Source organism: Heterodontus francisci, unplaced genomic scaffold (assembly GCF_036365525.1).
Source record: "Heterodontus francisci isolate sHetFra1 unplaced genomic scaffold, sHetFra1.hap1 HAP1_SCAFFOLD_341, whole genome shotgun sequence".
Lineage (NCBI taxonomy): Eukaryota > Metazoa > Chordata > Chondrichthyes > Heterodontiformes > Heterodontidae > Heterodontus > Heterodontus francisci.
Window position 1 is genome coordinate 1,449,113 of NW_027141749.1, and position 16,801 is coordinate 1,465,913.

Here is a 16,801-nt window from a genome sequence, read left to right on the forward strand (position 1 = left end):
AAACTCAATAAGGTTTGTGAGGCACGACCTACCCTTCACAAAACCGTGCTGACTATCGCTAATGAACTTATTCTTTTCAAGATGATTATAAATCCTGTCTCGTATAACCTTTTCCAACATGTTAACCGCAACCGAAGGAAGGCTCACAGGTCTATAATTACCAGGTCTGTCGCTACTCCCCTTCTTGAACAAGGGGACAACATTTGCTATCCTCCAGTCTTCCGGCACTATTCCTGTCGACAATGACGACATAACGATCAAGGACAAAGGCTCTGCAATCTCCTCCCTGGGTTCTCAGAGAATCCTAGGATAGATCCCATCTGGCCTCGGGGACTTATCTATTTTCAAAATTGCTAACACCTCCTCCTTGTGATCCTCAATCCCATCTAGCCTAGTAGTCTGAATCTCAATATTCTCCTCGACAACATTTTCTTTCTCTATTGTAAATACTGACGAAAAATATTCATTTATCGCTTCCCCGATCTGCTCTGATTCCACACACAACTTCCCACTACTATCCTTGATTGGACCTAATCTAACTCTGGTCATTCTTTTATTCCTGATATACCTATAGAAAGCCTTAGCGTTTTCCCTGATCCTATCCGCCAATGACTTCTCGTGTCCTCTTCTTGCTCTTCTTAGCTCTCCCTTTAGATCCTTCCTGGCTAGCTTGTAACTCTCAAGCGCCCTAACTGAGCCTTCACGTCTCATCCTAACATAAGCCTTCTTCTTCCTCTTGACAAGTGCTTCAACTTCTTTAGTAAACCACGGCTCCCTCGCTCGACAACTTCCTCCCTGCCTGACAGGTACATACTTATCAAGAAGACGCAGTAGCTGCTCCTTGAATAAGCTCCACATTTCGATTGTGCCCATCTCTTGCAGTATCCTTCCCCACCCTCCGCATCCTAAATCTTGCCTAATCGCACCATAATTTCCTTTCCCCCAGCTATAATTCTTGCCCTGCGGTATCTACCTGTCCCTGCCCATCGCTAAGGTAAACCTAACCGAATTGCGATCACTATCACCAAAGTGCTCACCTACATCTAAATCTAACACCTGGCCGGGTTCATTACCCTGTACCAAATCCAGTGTGGCATCGCCCCTGGTTGGCCTGTCTACATACTGTGTCAGAAAACCCTCCAGCACACACTGGACAAAAACTGACCCAACTAAAGTACTCGAAATATTTCCAGTCAATATTTGGAAAGCTAAAGTTCCCCATAACAACTACCCTGTTACTCTCGCCCCTGTCGAGAATCATCTTCGCTATCCTTTCCTCTACATCTCTGGAACTATTCGGAGGTCTTTCGAAGACTCCCAACAGGGTGACCTTTCCTCTCCTGTTTCTAACCTCGGCCCATACAGCCTCAGTAGACGGGTCCTCAAACGTCCTTTCTGCCGCTGTAATACTCTCCTTGATTAACAATGCCACCCCCCCCCCCCACCCTCTTGAACCATCTTCTCTGTTCTTACTGAAACATCTAAATCCCGGAACCTGCAACATCAGTTCCTGCCCCTGCTCTACCCATGTCTCCGAAATGGCCACTACATCGAGATCCCTTGTACCAACCCATGCTGCAAGCTCACCCACCTTATTCTGGATGCTCCTGGCGTTGATGTGGGCACACTTTAAACCGAGTTCTTGCTTGCCAGTGCCCTCCTGCGTCCTTGTATCCTTATCCCTGACCTCACTACTCTCAACATCCTGTACACTGGAACTACATTTTAGGTTTCCATTCCCTTGCTGAATTAGTTTAAAGCCCCCCGAAGAGCACTAGCAAATCTCCCCCCCAGGATATTGGTACCCTTCTGGTGCAGTCCAGAAATGATTGCACTCAATGTTCAGTCCCGCAGGCTGTTGTGTGCTTAATCACTAAATGAGATGTTGTTCCATGAGCTTGTGTTGATGTTCGCTGGAACACTGCAGCCATCCCAGGACAGAGGTGTGAGCATGAAAGCAGGGGGTGGTGTGTTGAAATGGTCAGAAACTGGCAGCTCGGCATCATGCTTACGGACAGAGCGGAGGTGATCACCATGTCGAGCTGGTCGTGTGAATGTGGGTCAACCAGCCTGGAATGCTGATCACCAGGCCGTGAAAGAAAAGTTTGAAAATGTGCCAACCAGCCTAGGATGTTGATTAGGCATGCCGAGCTGGTACAGTGTGAATATGGGTCAACCAGCCCCGCATACTGATCAGCATGCCGAGCTGGTACAGTGTGAATATGGGTCAACCAGCCCCGGATACTGATCACCATGCCGAGCTGGTACAGTGTGAATCTGGGTCAAACAGCCCCGGATACTGAACACCATGCCGAGCTGGTACAGTGTGAACATGGGTCAACCAGCCCAGGATACTGATCGCCATGCTGAGCTGGTAGATTGTGAATTTGGCTCAACCAGCCCAGGATACTGATCAACATGCCGAGGTGGTACAGTGTGATTATGGTTCAAGCAGCCCAGGATACTGATCAGCATGTTGAGCTGGTACAGTCCGAATATGGGTCAAGCAACCAAGTTTATATATTGCCATGCTGAGCTGGTACAGTGTGAATACGGGTTAACCAGCCGAGCATACTGATCACCATGCCGAGCTGGTACAGTGAGAACATGGGTCTCCCAGCCCAGGACACGAATCACCATGCCGAGCTGGTACTGTGTGAATATGGGTTACCAGCCCAGGATACTGATTTCCATGTCCAGCCAGTTCCGTCCGAAATAGGCCAACCAACCCAGTTTAGAGATCGCCATACCGAGCTGGTACAGTGTGTATATGGGTCAACCAGCCCAGGATACTGATCACAATGCCGAGCTGGTACAGTGTGAATATGGGTTACCAGCCCAGGATACTGATCGCCATGCAGAGCTGGTATAGTGCGAATAAGCATCAATCAGCCCAACACATCGCACTGATTTATGAGCAAAGTTACCTCACCTCCTTTCCCTTTTGCCTTTTCTATCCAGATTATCAGATGCCTTGAGTTTCGTGTTCCCAGTCTTGGTCATTCTGCAACCTTGTCTCTGTAGTTGCTATCAAATCATATTCATGTATTTCTATTTGTGCGGTCAAATCAGCTATCTTGTCATAAATCCTGCGTCCATACAGATAAAGAGCCTTAATCTTAGACTTTTTACCATTGTTACTCATTTTGGTTCTAATTTCTGCTGCTGTATTCTGCTTATATTTTCTGCCCCTTCCTGTCACACTTTGATTACTGTTCGCCTCTTCACTACCCTGCATCTCTGATCTCTCGTTTCCTTTTGATTTTTTATAAACTTCCCTTCAATTGTACCCTCCCCCCTCTAATTAGTTCAAAGTCCTATCTGCAACCCTAGTTATACCATTCGGCAGGTCACTGGTCCCAACTTGGTTCAAATGAGGGCCGTCCCAAAGGAACACCTCTCTCCTTCCTCAGTACTGATGCCAGTGCCCCATGAATCGGAATCCATTTCTCCCACACCAATCTTTGAGCCACGCATTTACCTCTCTAATCTTATTTACCCTCCGCCAATTTGCACGTTGTTGAGGTCGTAATGCCGAGATTAATACCTTTGTGGTTCTGCTTTTTAATTTAGCCCCGAGCTGCTATAGTCGCTCAGCAGAACCTCTTTCCAAGTCCTAACTATGTCATTGGTACCTACGTGGACCACGACAACTGGAACCTTCCACTCCCACTTCAAGTTCCTCTCTAGCCCAGAAGATATCTCGTTAACCTTGGCACCAGGTAGGCAACACAGCCTTCCGGACTCCCTGTCTTTGCTGCAAAGAACAGTATCTATTCCCCAAACTATGCGATTCTCTATTGCTATTACATTTCTTTTATGCCCCCACTTGAATGGCACTCTGACCCACGGTGCTGTGTCAGGGTTGAGGGAATTAAGTGTTGCAGATCACAGGGACAAAGATCAGAGAGAGTAAAGGGGACAGGTTTCATTTAATCACACCTGCTTCCATATTAACATAAAAGTTAACTCTTTTACTCTCTCCAAGCCTCATTTTCCCTGGTTCTGTATTTGTTAAAAGTAGTTAATCTCGATCATTATATAATTAACGTCTTACGTCGGTAGTGGGCAAATTATTGGAGAGGATTCCGAGAGACAGGATTTATGATTATTTGGAAAAGCATAGTTTGATTAGAGACAGTCAGCATGGCTTTGTGAGGGGCAGGTCATGCCTCACAAGCCTTAATGAATACTTTGAAGATGTGACAAAACACACTGATGAAGGAAGAGCAGTGGATGTGTTGTATATGGATTTTAGTAAGGCGTTTGATAAGGCTCCCCATGGTAGGCTCATTCAGAAAGTAAGGAGGCATGGGATTCAAGGAAAGTTGGCTGTCTGGATACAGAATTGGCTGGCCCATAGAAGACAGAGGGTGGTAGTAGATGGAAAGTATTCAGCCTGGAGCTCGGTGACCAGTGGTGTTCCGCAGGGATTTGCTCTGGGACCTCTGCTCTTTGTGATGTTTATAAATGACTTGGATGAGGAAGTGGAAGGCTGGGTTAGCAGGTTTTCCGATGACACGAAGATTGCTGGAGTTTTGGATAGTGTAAAAGGCTGTTGTAGGTTGCAACGGGACATTGACCAGGATGCAGAGCTGGGCTGAGAAGTGCAGATGGAGTTCAACCTGAAAAAGTGTGAAGTGATTCATTTTGGAAGGTCGAATTTGAATGCAGAATACAGGCTTAAAGACAGGATTCTTGGCAGTGTGGAGGAACAGAGGGATCTTGGGGTCCATGTCCATAGATCGCTCAAAGTTGCCACCCAAGTTGATAGGGTTGTTAAGAAAGAGTATGGTGTGTTCGCTTTCATTAACAGGGGGATTGAGTTTAAGAGCCGCGAGCTTATGCTGCAGCTCTATAAAGCCCTGGTTAGACCACATTTGGAAGATTGTGTTCAGTTCTGGTCGCCTCATTATAGGAAGGATGTGGAAGCATTAGAAAGGGTGCAGAGGAGATTTACCAGGATGCTGCCTGGACTGGAGGGCATGTTTAACGAAGAAAGGTTGAGAGAGCTAGGGTTTTTCTCATTGAAGTGAAGAAGGATGAGAGGTGACTTGATAGAGGGGTACAAGATGATGAGAGGCTTAGATAGAGTGGATAGCCAGAGACATATTTCCAGGGCGGAAAGGGCAATCACCAGGGGGCATAATTTTAAGGTGATTGGTGGAAGGTTTCAGGGAGATGTCAGAGGTAGGTTCCTTGCACAGAGAGTGATGGGTGCGTGGAATACATAGCCAGCGGTGGTAGTAGAATCAGATACGTTAGGGGCAGTTAACCGCCTCTTGGATAGGTACATGGATGATAGTAGTATGAAGGGTATGTAGGCAGTTTGATCCTGGAGTAGTTTAAAGGTTCGGCACAACATCGTGGGCCGAAGGGCCTGTACCGTGCTGTACTGTTCTATGTTCTATGTTCAATGTTCTATTTCTGAAGAAATCGCATGAACATGCAAACCTAGTTCTGTGTCACTCTCCACAGATGATACCTGACCTGTTAAGTGTTTCCAGCATTGTATGCTTTCAATTCTAATAATGTTGCCCTCTGCTGGTGGATACGGGTGTTTCGGTAAGCCAACCAATCAGAAAACTCACAATCTGCTGGAGAGTAGTGCACGGTGTAGTCTTCCCCTGACTGAGTAACAATTGCACTCCAGTGATGACTAACTGAAATATTAATCATTAAAGTGTAAAAACGCATTAATTTCTGATCAGATTCTCCGACTGTCCCGCCATACACTAGGAGAGTGTAGCACAGTAAAACCACATTGTATTGTATCTCGGAATTGGTGCATATTTAGCACTTGAACCGTAATATAGGAATTAATATTGACAAAGGCACACATTCCAATTAAAACATGAAATAAATGTTTTTTAATTTTATGTTATTTCCATTGCACATCAACACTTACACGATAAACTGCAGTAATTTGTCCACATCGAGTATATAGCGGTGCAGGAAACAGTTACAATAAATGCAGATAAAAGAGACAGACCAATTATTTGTGGCCTGACGTTTTCTGAACCTTCTTTAATAAGATATGAATATATGAAGCGGTTACAGAACGAACTTCGTATAAACTCTTTTTGAATAAGCAATGATTTTAATCTCTGTGGCAATGTTAGTAATTACATGCGGAGTATTATATCTCAGTATTTGTACAGACAGAGAAATGATCCGAAATCAATTCTCTTTTGTATTTTAATTAAACGGAACACACACACTTTGAGACAAAATGTGGAGAAAAGCCAAATCTAGTTATTTCAACACCAAGTAATCTGGTGATTGATGAAGATAAAGTGATGTTTAAATCGTGAAGGGAAGCACATCCAGCATGTTCACACTGTTGGAAAAGTTCATGCCATTCTCTCAGAATATTTACACAGAATATTTTCCACCAGCCTGTGGTCCACCTTCAGACATCATTTGTAGGATTTGAGGCTGACTTTTAGCTGAAAGGACAGCAGACACGACTTGAGAGGGTTACAACAATGCAAACCATCAAACAAACACATCAAATACAGTATATGATCTCCTAGGAATATTCCTGTTTCTATAAGCCTCCTATTTCAAGATTAAGTGCACAGAATGTTCTCTCTGATACTTTAGAATCACTGACTGCTGAAAACACCACTGATTATCACATTACTATCAGAACCAGCCGGGACTGCACACATGGAACAAATCATACAGCATTGCTCTTACTGGGTTGATGTCGACATAAAATGCTTAACCAGACAGTCACTGCCCATCGTTGGTGGAATGCCTGCTATTGTGTACCTATCACAGTGAACATCCTCATTGTCTTCAAGATTGGAGGGAACCAGTAAAGCTGGTTCAGCGCGGGTCTGAGAGCTGTATACTGCGGAGAGAAAGATGATAGATAAATGATTGGACTAAAAGCGAGTTCAGTGCAGGTGTGAGAGCTGTATACTGTGGGGAGAAAGATTATGTATTAATGATGGAACTGAAATCGAGTTCAGTTCGGGTCATCTATATAAGTGTCAATGAGGTGATGGGGACTGGAATTTGAATGTTTTTCAGCTCCATTCACCGTGTTGTTATTTTCCCGCTGGATGATAGCAGATGAAGTGGATCTTCTGAGCCTGAATCAGGGTGTTCAGATTGAGCACTTGAAGGATTTCCAGTGGGAGTATTAATAAGAGAGATATTACAAAAGGAATAACATCAGGAAGTACTTTTTAAATTAAGTCAAGCATTAATTAGATAAATTTCCTTTCATCACAACATGAATTTAAATCAACCAGCGGTCTATGAAAACACCGATTGGAATGAAAGTCAAAGTAGTGACAGAGAGCTGGTGATTGTGGGGGTTTAACTCACTGATAGTGGAGAGATCACCGCCGGCACTTGTCAGTGTGAAGAGATCATCAGGACCACTGTCCAGCAACAAGTGACCATCCTGAGTGTCAATGGCTGCTGTCTGAACATCATCAAAATCACCCGGAAGCAGACCTGAGAGGAAATAATGATTTTCACAAAAATCACATGGTAAAACTGAATATTTAGAATGATATCATTAGACGTCAATCTACCCGGGCCTGCCAGGTTTGACTGTGATGTTCAGCTGTAGTGAGATTAGAGGCTGGAGAATGGTAGGACCATGTCGTGTCACGGTAGTTGAGTCTCTATAGGCCCATGCTATTCTAAACGCATCCAGCAATCGATTGAAAGACAGGAGCACTGGAGGACATTGAATGGGAGGACTGACAACTGGTGTGTTTGTTCGATGGCAGCACTCAGATCAAGTGTGGCGCTCAGGTTTTCTCATGCCACCCTGGAAGTGATCCTCCAGGCTGCAAGGTCAAGGAGGGAAGTGCATTTCCCATTGGGATGGCTGAAGGAGGCCGGCTAGGCAGGCAGAGAGGGCCTGGCAGGACACTGATGTGGAGGTGAGCAGACGTGAGGTGGTCCCATGTAAGAGGCTTCAGTGCAGGAACAGGATCAATGCCCGGATGTAGTATGGCAAGGTGAGTGCAGTGCCTAACATTAAGCTCACAGTCTTAAATGTCACAAAAGATGAAAATGTAATTGCAGGATGGATGCCCCCACTCATTGGTTCAGATCCTCCTCCATCATAGTGAACAGCTCAGTGACCGCCTCCCTGGCGAGGCACAATCTTCAGTGACACTGCTGCTCTATCAAAAGCAGAAATCAGAGCCTCTGATGGTAAACCTTCTCTGGTGGGTCGCATCTTCTTCACTCAAGAAGCTGCTTGCGTGCGACTGTGCGCCCTGTTCATCCACACTCTCTTCCAGCCTCATGATTCTTGTCACTCTCAAAGAGACCTCAAAACAGGAGTGGCTGACACCAATTGTAAATTGCTGCACTCACTGCTCAAGGTCTCCATTCTTTTTACTTTGTATAACTATGTTGCCATTCGTAGTGGATGCTCATCCTGAATACTTCTGTTGTGATCGCCAAGATTGGTCAGCCTCCAGATTGCCAATATCGCGAGTCAGTATCGCTCTCCAGTATCACAATGCTTTTCACAGCCAAAACTGACCTTCCCCTTGCTTACAGATGGTGAATCTGTGAAAACTGTTGTTTATTTAGATATACAGCACTGAAACAGGCCCTTCTGCCTATCAACCTGCAAGTCTTTTGGCTGTGGGAAGAAACCGGAGCACCCGGAGGAAATCCACGCAGACACAGGGAGAACTAGCAAACTCCACACAGACAGTACCCAGAATTGAACCCGGATTGCTGGAGCTGTGAGGGTGCAGTGCTAACCACTGCGCCACTGTGCCGCCCTTTTGATGCACCTTCACTAAATTGTTAATAGCTTGGTAAATTGCCATGCATTTCCTGTTTAAGAGGCTCAGTTACCTGCCCAGAGCGTTAAACTGCAGCCTCCACCCACCAGCTCTGCCGACTCAGGGAACATCACCGAACAGTGTAAAGACGTCGAGCTTCCATTGTACCGCTATCCAGCAGCATTTTCCCTTGCAGTCTGTGGTCACTGTGTGAGAAAATTCTGGCCTCCCTTTTAAAGTCACATGTATCCCATTGAATCGCCTATCCAACATGCACACAAATTTCGCATTTCACCGCCCAGACAACAGTGTCAGAAAACATCATGAACTGAAAGTTTCATTCCATTATACGACTGGGTTAAATCGACATGATTTTGAGAAATCCAAATTATTTCTCAATTTTCAAAACTAAAATCAGTCAGAAAATCTCCATGTCTTCAGCAGCATCATTTTACAGCGAGTAAGTTCTGATATATTTCGTTGTTAATTTTGGATAGCAGATTTCGTTATGGATTAAAAAACGTGATGGCAACAAGTAAAACTGCACCCACCCTCAATACTGGAGGAGTTCCCTTCAGGAATTTCTGATCCAGGATCCGTGTCACCCAAACTGTGACTGGTGTAATATTCAATCTGATTGAGGGACTCAATTGAATCAGCAACTGTTAAACACAAACATGGATGGCTATTGGAGAGATTAATTGTGACGTTCGAGTAAATAACATAATACCATCATCATCTGGAAACAATGTCCTGGGCTTTGTAACTGACACGATTGTGGAACATTCATCACAAAGACTGCAGTGGTTCAAGAGCAACTAGGGATGGACCATAAATGTTGGCTCATACAGCGAGCAGTTAAAACAATACACAGTACAGCTGGTGGGTTAGATTTCAGACATCAGAGCAGAGACAATAATGTAAAACATAGTCGGTCAGCACAGTTTCTACATGAAGAACCTGTCCACCCTGCCCCGTCTCTTTCCCTTTCAGAGTCTCAAACGGCCGGTGGTGGCTCCAAAACCGAACCCCATCCCAAATAATGGGGCAGGAAAGAGTGCAAGGAGGCTAATAACGGATTTGTTCTTAGAGTCATAGAGTCATAAGGCACAGAAATAGGCCCTTTGGCCCACCGCGTCCATGCCGACCATAATGCCGATCTATACTAATCCCACCTGCTTGCATTAATTCCATATCCCTTTATGCCTTGCTCATTCAAGTGCCTGTCCAGATGCCTATTAAATGTTGCTACTGTTACACCTCCGCAGGCAGTTCATTCCAGATACCCACTATTCTTTGAGTGAAACATTTACTCATTTTATCTCCTTTCAACCTCCTCCCTCTCACCTTAAATCGATGCCCTCTAGTTTTTGTCACCCTTAACATGGGAAACAGACTCTGGCTGTCTACCTTATCTATGCCTCTCATAATTTTATATAACTCTGTCATGCCCCGTCTCAGCCTCCTTCACTCCAGGGAAAGCAGACCCAGCCTATCCAATCTCACTTTATACCTCAAGCCCTCCAAACCAGGTAACATCCTTCTGAATCTTTTCTGCACCCTCTTGAGCTTAATCACATCTTTCCTGTCGTGCAGCGAACAGAACTGCACACAGTACAAACCAATGATATGTAGAACTGTAAAATTACGTCCCAACTCTTGTACTCAATGCCTCGGTTAATGTAGGCAAGCATGCCATACGCCTTCTTCACCAGCCTGCCTACCAGTGTTGCCACTTTCAGGGAACTATGTACTTGCACACCAAGGTCTCTATGCTCAGCAACACTCCCCAGGGCACTGCCATTACCTATATATGGCCTGCCCTGGTTTAATTTCCCAAAATGCATCTCTTTGCAATTGTCTGCATTAATTTCCATTTGCCAATCTTTTCCTTGCCCATTTCTCCAGTTGATCTATATCCTGCTGTAAGCTTAGACAACCTTCTTCACTGTCCACAATACCACTAATTTTTGTGTCATCTGCAAAGTTACTAATCTTCCCCCAGACATTCTCATCCAAGTCATGAATATATATAACGAACAACAGAGGGTCCAGCACCGATCCCTGCGGCACACCAGTGGTCACCAGCCTCCAATCTGATAAACAAATCACTACCACTACCCTCTGCCTCCTATCACCAAGCCAATTTTGTATCCAATTGGCTACCTCACCCTGCACCCCATGTGTTTGAACCTTCCCGATCAACCTACCATGCAGAACCTTGTCAAAGGCCTTGCTAAATTCCATGGAGACAACGTCCATCGCCCTGCCCTCGTCAATCTCTTGGTCACCTCCTCAAAAACCTCAATCAAATTCGTGAGACATGATTTCCCACGCACAAAGCCATTCTGACTGGCCCGAATGAGACCATGCCTTTCCAGATGCATATAAATCCTGTCTCTCAGAATCCCCTCCAATACCTTTCCCACCACTGATGTAAGGCTCACCAGCCTGCAGTTCGCTGGCATATTCCTGCTTCCGTTCTTAAATAAACGCACAACATTAGCTATCCTCCAGTCTTCTGGTACCTCACCTGTGGCTAACGATGATACTAAAATTTCTGCCAGGGCCCCAGCAACATCCTGCCTTGTTTCCTATAGCATCCTAGGATACACCTGGTTAGACCCTGGAGATTTATCCACCTTAATGAGCTTTGAAACCTACAAAACCTCCTCCTTTGTAATGTTGATGTGCTTCAGGATATCGGTGTTTCCTCTCTTGAACTCATTACCTTCCATGACCTTCTGCATGGTAAACACAGATGAAACGTATTCATTTAAGACCTTGCCCATTTCTGTAGCTCCATACATAAATTGCCACATTGATCCTTAAGGGGACCTACTCTCTCCCGAGTTACCATTTTATTCTTAATATACTTATATAATCTTTTAGGATTCTCCTTTATCTTATCTGCCAGGGAAATCATCTTTGTGTGTTTTGTTGTAACCTGAGTAATTTATATCAATGGTCAAATCGCCCTCCAAATATATCTCAGGACAGAACTTATATAGGTTTGCTAGTGTTGCTGCCCCAGTATCAAGGTGCAGAATTTGCAGATTTCATGTTAAACTTCAGAATACAAATTGTTAGAATAAGTATTTTCTAGAAACCACCAAGTTCAGATCAGGAGTTCCTGATGAGAACGTGTTTCTGACCCAGAAATCCAGTCACCTCGAGAAATAAAATCTGAGTCAATGTGACTGTCTCCTCCTGAGAGCAGTGACTATTTATGGTCTAGTTTAAATGGAATAAAAGCTTTGCATACGAATATATTGTGGGATTGTTGGATGGTATTGTGCACTGGAACTCCTTTCTCCTCATCCCCAAAGAAACTGAATCCTGGTCAGGTACCAGAATCCAGTTGAGTGAAATGTAATAAATGAGGCCCACAGGAATGCTCTAGGCCTGGGTCATGGTCTGGACTACTTCAAAAGATAAATGGCAGCCCAAATTACAAACAAACAGAAATCACGTTATTTAAGCAGCAACGACGAGTGGGAATCTTCCCAAACCCATTGCTCATTTTAGTTTGCACACAGATATAGGCACACTCGCACTGTGATAGGACTCCTTCACATGGGGATAATGAGCGGATTTCTGACAGTGTTCAGTCAGGAAACTGACCATTAAAATGCGATGTTTAAGTGGAAATGACATTTGTCTCGTGAAAATTCGGTATGCAATGAAAAGCACAGATCTGAACGCTGGACCTGATAGGAATCCTTGCCAGGTGGAACATTCCCAATCTCTTCATAAATTGCTTGGTACAAACCAGCCGGTGAACCCTTGCCGCTAGTGACAGAACCTGTCAGATGGAGGGTCGGGAGATTAAAGTTTAGTTGCAACCCACGAGCGTTTAACAGTAAATTATCTGCGAACACATCCAAATCGCAGAGATAGTGACAGTAAAGAGACAATGCCAGGTATTGTGAATGTGGAGTAGTTTTGTTGTGCGTATTTTTGTTTTTGTCTATGTGTCTATTTTTCTACATACTCATATGTTCACCTGCAGCAGACTGGGGAGAAACGTGTTCACTGAGGAAAAGTTCAATCAAGTTTGTTAGAAAAGATCTCCCTCTGACAAAGCCATGCTGACTATCCCTGAGTAATGCCTGCCTCTCCATGTAGAGATTAATCCTGTTCCTCCGGATTTTTTCCAATAGTTTTCCTACTGCTGATGTTAGATTCACCGGCCTGCAATTACCTGGTATATCCCTCCTACACCTCTTGAATAATGGTACCACATTCACTGTCCTTCAGTCCTCTGGTACATCTCCTGTGACCAGATAGGATTTGAAAATGTGTGCCAAATCCCCTGTTATCTCATCCCTTTTCTCACATAGCTGCCTGGTTCACATCTCATCTGGGTCTGGGGATTTATCCAGTTTAGGACTGTCTTGTTTCAGAGCCTGTTCTGGTTGGGTCCTTGGCAGAGTTACCAGGCCTATGCTGTCCTAGCTACAGAATCTTTCTTAATAAGAGAGAGAGAGTGCTATTTCTAGAAAAAAACTCTATAATATTACGAATCATCTTGCAAAAACATGAATAGGATGGGAATAGAGGAGTATGGTCCTCGTAAGCGCAGAAGGTTGTAATTTCGACAGGCATCAAGATCGGCGCAGGCTTGGAGGGCTGAATGACCTGTTCCTGTGCTTTACTGTTCTTTGTTCTTTGTTGTTCTAAAAGTGTTTTTTATTAAGAGGCCCATTACTTATAATAAATCAGGAGTGAGTAGGGTGGGTGAAATATGACTGGAAGCGTTGTTTTGGATGCAGAAGATCCTATACAAGTATCATCTGTCAAAATAACAGACAGACCCGGTTAGACAGCTCGTGATTGGATGCCCAGAGCCAGAATCTGAAGGGCTGGAATTGCTGCCCAATGGATGAAGGAAGATTGACAGTCCAATAAATAGCTTGAATGCACAGCCCTAGAATGTCAATTAAACTTCCTGATCCATTGTTACAAGAAGTAAATTCTTCCAAAGTTTCATGTATTATGTGCTCAACTCTTCAGTGAATGTAGACACTTCAAATCACTCTCCCTTTTAAATGTCAGATTTTACTAATTCCGCAGCACATTGAATGGAGAAAGTCAGCAAAAAACAGAAAGAAATACAATGTATTTCCAAGAAGGCCACTTGACAGTCCACAGAAAGCTGCAATGGACATAGAGTTTGGCAAGTATATGACACAATATCTGGGATTTTGTGTTGGATCCGCGGTAAGATATAAGCCGCACCTCTTCTGATTGACGTTTTCTGTATAATCACCATCAGTGAGATCAACACACAGATTAGCAGAACTCCGAAGAAGACCGCAACTAGGATGGAAGTAGTTTTATATCCCTGTTCTTAATGACAACAATGCAGAAAGGTTTAACACAGACACAGTCTGGCTTGCATGATACAGTATTTACAGTACGTATTTAATAATTATATCTATTGCGTCCGGGCAATGAGTCGGGCTGAAGATTCCCCAGTTTGTGTGTTGTACATTGCACAAGAGGAAAGTGTGAGCCAACCTAAATTACAGAGACAGTGCACCCACGTTTCTGATGAGTACAGGGCAGTTCAGGTACAGCCAGAGACTGGGATTAGCGGAATTTCAAATGGATCATTTGAAATATGCGGTGAGGAAAACAAATGTTCCCGTCAGTGAGAACGTGCTCATAGTATCTTCAGACAGTGACAACAATAGCAATTCAACGAATGCAAACCCTAACACGAGCTGGAATAGTAATAATGGTAAGTACCTGCAGATGTGGATGGGAAAGCATTTGGAGGCACATCGAGCCCTGTGGAATATATTGTACAAAACGTTCAGGAAGATGACATTTCAGCACTTTCCATTTAAACGATAAATACTGTTTTTAATTTCCCGAATTAATGAGTCAATTTAGCCATACAAGGAACCCTAACCCCACTCTCCAAACCCTGCCACCCTCACCAGAACAAATCACACTGGCATCTTCCTTATGATCGCAGTCAGATTGAGCCGGCGATGAGGAAGGACAGTCGGCCAGAAAGATTCGCTTCCAGTGCACTTCACCTCATCCAGCCAGATAACACCGTCACCCTGGGAAAAAGTAGCACCTCCTGGCGCCAATAGAGCGTGACCAAAATCCAGCTGTCTGCAGACAACATTGGCATCGGCCATGTCCCAGGAGTCATCACACACCGTGCCCCAGCTGTTATTGCACAATATCTCCACTCTCCCGGAGCAGTTGGTGTTACCTCCAAACAGGCGCAACCATTGTCCCGAATCTGTCAAAGAGAATCAATTATTATTATTGATGTAGTATAAGACAGGAGTACAAGTCAGATAGTTGGTATAATGAAGAGGAAGTAGCACCTGGTGAAAGCACACGTTAACAATCATATTCTCGAATGCAGTCCTTTGATCTGTGGAGCTGCTCCTTAGTTACTTTTGCTTCTGTTTAGAAGAGAAACATGCTGACTGTATCAGACACCAATGTTTTAAATGACACTGGCACATTGAGAGGTTTGTTGTGTTACCTGAACAAACAACGCCAGCATCCTCCCTGTGTTCACAGTTGTGTTTACCCCACGGTTTTGTTTGACAGTGCCAAAGGAACGATTCGTGTGAAATACACTCGATTCGATCGAGCCAAATGGGTCCGGATCCTGCTCCGAATGACTGAGCGGAATAATCGATAGAACTGAGGGGACCGCACTCTAACTGTTTACAGATCACTTCTGCATCAGCTCTATCAAGTGTATCCGAGCACACTGTTCCCCAGGTGCCATTGTAGAACACTTCCACTCGCCCCTCACAGCGATGCTTCCCATTCACCAGCCGCAGCTCTTTGTGCTCTGTCAATGACACAAGAAATATCCGGATAGTTAGATTGATAACTCGTTGTATGTTCATACTGCACAACTCAACACATGCTGCACCGGTTGTGTTCACTGATTGCCAGTACGTATTTCAGAAAAGTGACAGAAATACACCGACAGCCCATAATGTAATAAAGAATAATCAACATAGATTTCGCAACAGAAGGACAAACAACGTTATTGAATGCTTTGAAGTAATTACAGAAAGATAATGGTGATAATTCAGTCGACGCAATATGCATGTTCTTTTTTTTTCCAAAAGGCCTCTGACAAGGTAGCATATAGCAGGATCATGACTGGAGACAGAGCATTTGGAGTCAAGAGATCAGTGGAAGAATGGGAGAAAACTAGCTGCAAAGCACACTGTCATTGTTAAAGCTGGTAACCTAGAATGGCGGAAGGTGGGAAGTGGTGTTACACAGGGCTGGGATTATTGCTGCTTAATATTTACATGAAAGATTTGGATTTAGACAAGGGAGACATCATTTCAAAATTTAAGATGACAGCAATTTGGGGATATAGTTAACACTAAGTAAGACAGACAAAATATGGGAATACGTTAATAAGCAGGTCGAATGGGCATACAATTGCCAAATGAGTTGAATACAGATAAGCCTAAGGTGGTCAGTGCTGATAGGAAGAATAAAGAGGCCACGTACTTCATGCAAAATAAGAGTGAAAATGATGTCGAGCAGCAAAGAGATCTCGGGATAAGAGACACTAATCACTAGTTAACTGACAGAGATCGAAGCTAGTGATCATAAATATAGGATAATAATGAATACATCTAATAAGAAATTCAGAAGAAGTTTTTTATTTTTACCCAGGGAGTGGTTTGAATTTTGAATTCCGAACACATGCAATTGTTGAGGTGATTAGAACTGATGCCTTTCAGGTAAAGCTGTATTGGTACATGACGGAAAAAGAAGTAGGTGGATATGCAAAGAGGGTTAGATGCAGTAATGTGGGGTGATACTCGTGGGCAACATAAACACCACATTGACCGGTTATGCCGAATGGCCAGATTCTGTGCTGTCCATTGCATATCGTTCGATGTAATATCTTCCCTGTGAAGCCACGTGCACAACACTACGGAAAATGGGTATATGGAAGCACCCTTACCTGAACACATGATCCTCACATCTTCCTTATGAGAACAGTCGTGGTT